A 6,478-nucleotide genomic window follows, 5' to 3' on the forward strand; every position below is an offset into this window, starting at 1 on the left:
GTTGTCAATTTCTTCCTATTTCAGTCTCGGCAGCTTATAGGCTTCCAGGAAGGCATCCATTGCATCCAGACTGCTGGTTATTGGCATATAGTTGTTGATAATAATTTCTAATAATTGTTTCTATTTCCTTGGTGTTAGTCGTGATCTCTCCCCTTTCATTCATACTTTTATTAATTTGGGTCCTTTATTTTCTTTTGGATAAATCTGGGCAGTGGTTTATCAATCTCATTAATTTTTTCAAAGAACCAACTTCTAGTTTCGTTGATCTGATCTACTGTGTTTCTGGTCTCTAATTCACTGATCTCTGTTCTAATTATAATTATTTACCTTCTAATGTGTGGCTTAGGTATCATTTTTTGCTTTTTCTCTAGTTCTTTAAGGTTTAGAGTTAGTTGGTGAATTCAGGATTTTTCTATTTTTTTGAGTGAGGCTTGGATGGCTATGTATTTCCCCCTTAGGACCACCTTTGCAGTATCCCATAGGTTTTGGATGAATGTGTTTTTGTTCTCATTGATTTCCATGAATTTTTTAAGTTCTTCTTTGATTTCCTGGTTAACCCAAACATTCTTGAGCAGAGTGGTCTTTAGCTTCCAAGTGTTTGAATTTCTGCCAAATTGTTTCTTGTGATTGAGTTCCAGTTTTAAAGCTTTGTGGTCTGAGAATATGCAGGAAATAATCTCAATCTTTTGGTATCGTTTGAGACCTGATTTGTGACCCAGTATGTGGTCTATTCTGGAGAAAGTTCCTTGTGTGCTCGAGAAGAATGAGTTTTCTGTTGTTTTTGGGTGGAATGTTCTGTATGTATCTATGAGGTCCATCTGGTCCAGTGTGTCATGCAAAGCTCTTGTTTCCTTGTTGATTTTCTGCTTAGATGATCTGTCCATTGCTGAGAGTGGAGTTGAGGTCTCCTACAATTAACGTATTGTTATCAATGTGACTCTTTATTTTGGTTAACAGTTGACTTATATAGATGGCTGGTCCCATGTTGGGGGCATAGATATTTACATTTGTTAGATCTTCTTGTTGGATAGACCCTTTAAGAATGATAGAGTGTCCTTCTGTGTCTCTAACTACAGACTTTAGTTTAAAATCTAATTTGTCTGGTCTAAGAATTGCTACCCCAGCTTTCTTTTGAGGTCTGCTGGCATGGAAGATGGATCTCCATCCCTTCACTTTCAGTGTGGATGTATCTTTAGGTTCAAAATGAGTCTCTTTTAGACAACATATGGATGGGTCCTGTCTTTTTATCCAATCTGCAACCCTGTGCCTTTTTATGGGAGCATTTAGGTCATTCACGTTGAGAGTGATTATTGAAAGATATGGATTTATTATCATCATGTTGCCTGTGAAGACATTTTTTTTTATAGATTGTCCCTGTAAATTTCTGTAGTATATCACTCTTGGGGTCTTTCTCCTTTTATAGAACCCCCCTTAATATTTCTTGCAGGGCCAGCTTAGTGGTCACATATTCTTTCATTTTCTGCTGGTCTTGGAAGCTCTGCATCTCTCCATCCATTCTAAATGGCAGCCTTGCCAGATAAAGTATTCTTGGCTGCATGTTCTTCTCATTTAGTACCCTGAATATGTCTTGCCAGGCCTTTCTGGCTTGCCAGGTCTCTGTGGATAGGTCTGACATGATTCTGATGTTCCTCCCTCTGTATGTAAGGAATCTCTTCCCCCTAATTGCCCTGAAGATGGTTTCCTTGGTTGTAAGATTTGCGAGTTTTACTATTACATGCCAGGGTGTTGGCCTGTTTTCCTTGATCTTGGGAGGGATCCTCTCTGCCTCTAGGACGCGAATGTTTGTTTCATTCCCCAGATTAGGAAAGTTCTCAGCTACGATTTGCTCAAATACATCTTCTAGCCCCCTCTCTCTCTCCACTCCCTCAGGGATTCCAATTATTATGACATTGGAGCACTTCATGGTGTCACTTATTTCTCTGATTCTATTTTCATGGATTCTGAGTTGTTTTTCCCTGGCCTCCTCTTTTCCCTTTTTATCTAGTAAATTGTCTTCCAGGTTGCTTATTCCTTCTTCTGCCTCTCTTACCCTAGCTGTTAGATTTTCTAGGTTGGATTGGATCTCATTGATAGCATTTTTAAGTTCTGCCAATTCAGATTTCATTTCTGTCCTTAGAGACTGTATGTTGCCATTAATTGATTTCTCCATTCTAGCCATTGTCTTCACAATTGCTAGCCTGAATTCCATCTCTGACATCTTGGTTATATCTGCATCCATTTGTAAATTTGTGGCATACATCATAATCTCTGAGTCTTTCCTATTTTGGGGGTTCCTCCTCCTAGTCATTCTGTGGATGGGTGTTTGAGGGAATGTATAGAGTCCAAATTATTTACCAGAAGCCAAGCAAGATGCTCCTGTTTTCTAGGAACCTTAGGGTTGCTGGCCTCTTGTTTTCCCAGCCTGTCTTCTGGTGGAGGGCCCTGCCGTGCTGTTACTCAGGCAACCCTGTTTGGGTAGAGTTGCCCTGCCCCCCTTTGGCGGGGGATGGTCTCAGTGGGAATCTGTTTTTTGGGGCTTTTTTTCTCTGGTGGCTTTCCCTGGCAGCTTTCCACATCTCTTCCAAGAATCAGTGCAGAAGAGACCATATCCAACCCTCTACCTCAGAGCAGAGAGATCGCAGTCTGTTCTTCAATGAGCTCTCCAGGCCACACTGTCTCTGTTTCTGTCTGTGCTGCTATAAACTGCAGCATCCTGGGTTGTGCACCCCTCTGCAGCACTACCAGTCCTGCCTATAGGTTGGGACATGACTTTGCCCTTTGTGCTTCTAAAGCCACCAGCCGCTCCCAGGTCGCTTGTGTGACCCCCTGCTCTGGATTTCCACCCCAGGGGTGCCCTAAAATCCTTTCCCCGCCGCTACCGGTCTGCGAGTCTGTGCCCTGTCCCCAGCAAGCGAGGCTGTTGCTCACCAGCAGTGTAGGATCCCCATGGCCAGTCTCCCTCCTGCTACTGTTTATCCTCTCTTATCTGCCCGTGGAATCACGGCTCCCTGCTTCGTACCTTGAAACCAACCACCCGCGATATTCTGTTTGTAGAGATCCAGATCTTCTTACATCTCAGGCTGATTTCGTGGTGCTCAGAGTGGTCTGGTAGATATCCAGCTCAATTCCGGGAACCAGTTGAAATAGGGTCCCCTATTCCTCCGCCATCTTTTCTTCTCCCATCTGTTGTTTTTCTATACAAAAGCAGCAGAAAGAGAAATCAAGGAAATGATCCCATTTACAAATGCACCCAAAACCATAAGATACATAGGAATAAATCTAACCAAAGAGGTAAAAGATCTGTACTCTGAAATCTATACACTTCTGAAATTTAAGAGGACACAAAGAAATGGAAAAACATTCCTTGCTCATGGATTGGAAGAACAAACATTGTTAAAATGTCTATGCTACCCAAAGCAATCTATACATTTAATGAAATCCCTATCAAAATACCCCCCCCACACACACACACATTTTTCACAGAGCTAGAACAAACAATCCTAAAATTTGTATGGAATTTCCAGACTTCATGCTATATTGTAAAGCTGTAGTGATGAAGGCAGTATGGAACCGGCACAAAAACAAACACATAGATCAATGGAACAGAATAGAAAACCGAGAAATGGACTCACTTCTATATGGTCAACTAATCTTTGACAGAGCAGGAAAGAATATCCAATGGGAAAAAAAAATCAACAATAGTCTCTTCAACAAATGGTGTTGGGAATACTGGACAGCAGCATGCAAATGAATGAAGCTGGACCATTTTCTTACATACCAAAATAAATTCAACATGGATGAAAGACCTAAATGTGAGACAGGAATCCATCAGAAGCCTAAAGGAGAACACAGGCAACAACCTCTTTGTCCTTGGCCATGGCAATTTCTTAGTAGATTTGTCTTTGTAGGCAAACAAAAGGAAAAATGAACTATTGGGACATCACCAAAATAAAGAGCTTCTGCACAGCAAAGGAAGCAATCAACAAAACTGAAAGGCAGCCTATGGAATGGGAGAAAATATTTGCAAATGTCATATTTGATAAAGGGCTAGTATCCAAAGTCTATAAAGAACTTATCAAACTCAGCACCCAAAACAAATAATCCAGTTAAGAAATGGGCAGAAGACATGAGTAGACATTTTTCAAAGATGTACAGATGGCTCATGGACACATGAAAAGATGCTGAACATCACTCACTATCAGGGGATTACAAATCAAAACCACAATGATATGCCACCTCACACCTGTCAGAATGGCTAAAATTAACAACACAGGAAACAACAGGTATTGGCAAAGATGCAGAGTAAGGAGAACCCTTTTACAGTGTTCGTGGGAGTGCAAACTGATACAGCCCTCTGCAGATCAGTATGGAAGTTCCCCCAAAAGTTGAAAATAGAACTACCCTATAATCCAGCAATTGCACTAGTAGGTATTTGCCCAAAGGATACAAAAATACAGATGTGAAAGGGTTACATGCACCCCAGGGTTTACAACAGCTTTATCAACAATAGCCAAACTATGCAGAGAGAGCCCAAATGTCCATCAACTGACGAATGGATAAAGAAGTGGTATACATATATACATATATAATGGAATATTAGTCAGCCATCAAAAAGAACGAAATCTTGGGTGCCTGGGTGGCTCAGTTGGTTAAGCGACTGCCTTCAGCTCAGGTCATGATCCTGGAGTCCTGGGATTGAGTCCCGCATCGGGCTCCCTGCTCAGCAGGGGGTCTGCTTCTCCCTCTGACCCTCTTCCCTCTCGTGCTCTCTGTCTCTCATTCTCTCTCTCAAATAAATAAATAAAATCTTTAAAAAAAGAAAGAACGAAATCTTGCCATTTCCAATGATGTGGATAGAGGTAGTGTGTATTATTCTAAGTGCAATAAGTCAGTCAGAGAAAGACAAATACCATATGATCTCACTCATATGTAGAATTTAAGAAGGAAAACAGATGAACATATGGGAAGGGAGAAAAGGAGAGAGGGAAACAAGCCGTAAGAGACTCTTATGATAGAGAACAAACTGAGGGTTGATGGTGGGATGTGGGTGAGGGATGGGCTAGATGGATGATGGGTATTAAGGAGGGCACTAGTAGCAGCTGGCCGGTTAGCTCAGTTGGTTAGAGCATGGTGCTGATAAAGAGGGCACTAGTGATGAGCACTGATTGTTGTATGTAAGTGATGAATTACGGAATTCTAGTCTAGAAACCAAAGTTACACTGTATGTTAACTAAGTAAAATTTAAATAAAAAATAAAAGCACACTGATCACACACAAAAAGATGTGAAGTATATATATATACCTCATATATATATATACCTTATATATATATATACCTTATATATATATATACCTTATATATATATATATATGATGGAATATATATAAAAGATGTGAGGTATACACACACACACACACACTCACACATATATGTGGGAATATTACTCAGCAATTAAAAAGAATGAAATCTTTTGTAGCAACGTGGATGGAACTAGAGTATATTATGCTAAGTGAAATACATCAGAGGAAAACAACTTTATGATTTCACTCATGTGGAATTTAAGAACTAAAACAGACAAACATAGGTGAAGGGATGGAAAAATAAGATAAATCAGAAAGGGAGGCAAACAATAAAAGACTTTTAACTATAGAGAATAAACTGGGGGTTGCTGGAGGGGAGGTGGGGGGATGGGCTAAATGGATGATCAGCATTAAGGACGGCAGTTGTTGAGATTAGCATTGGATGTTATATGTAAATGATTAATTACTAAATTCTACTCCTGAAACCAATACTACACTATATGTTAACAAACTCAAAATTAAAAAAAAAAAAAAGATTGCTTTGTCTATTTGGGGTCTTTTGTGGTTCCATACAAATTTTAGGATTGTTTGTTCTAATCTGTGAGAAATGCTGGTGGTATTTTGATAGGGATTGCATTAAATGTGTAGATTGCTTTGGGTAACAGAGATTTTAACAATTTTTGTTTTTCCAGTCCATGAGCAGAGAATTTTTTTTTCCATTTCTTTGTGTCCTCTTCAATTTCTTTCAGAAGTTTTGTATAGATTTCAGAGTACAGATCTTTTACCTCTTTGGTTAGGTTTACTCCTGGGTATCTTATGGTTTTTGGTGCAATTTTAAATAGTATCAATTCCTTCATTTATCTTTCTAGTCCTTCATTATTGGTGTATAGAAATGCCCCAGATTTCTGTATGGTGATTTTGTATCCTGCAACTTTATGGAATTTGTGTATCAGTTCTAGCAATTTTTTAGTGAAGTTTTTCTATATAGAGTATCATGTCATCTGCAGATAGTGAAAGTTTGACTTCTTCGTTGCTGATTTTGATGAATTCTATTTCTTTTTGTTGTCTGACTGCTGAGGCTAGGACTTCCAGTACTATGTTTTTTTGTTTTTTGTTTTTTTAAGGTTTATTTATTTTTCCCTTCCTTCTCCTAATGTCTTCCAGGCTATTCCTTATG

Source organism: Neomonachus schauinslandi, chromosome X (assembly GCF_002201575.2).
Source record: "Neomonachus schauinslandi chromosome X, ASM220157v2, whole genome shotgun sequence".
Lineage (NCBI taxonomy): Eukaryota > Metazoa > Chordata > Mammalia > Carnivora > Phocidae > Neomonachus > Neomonachus schauinslandi.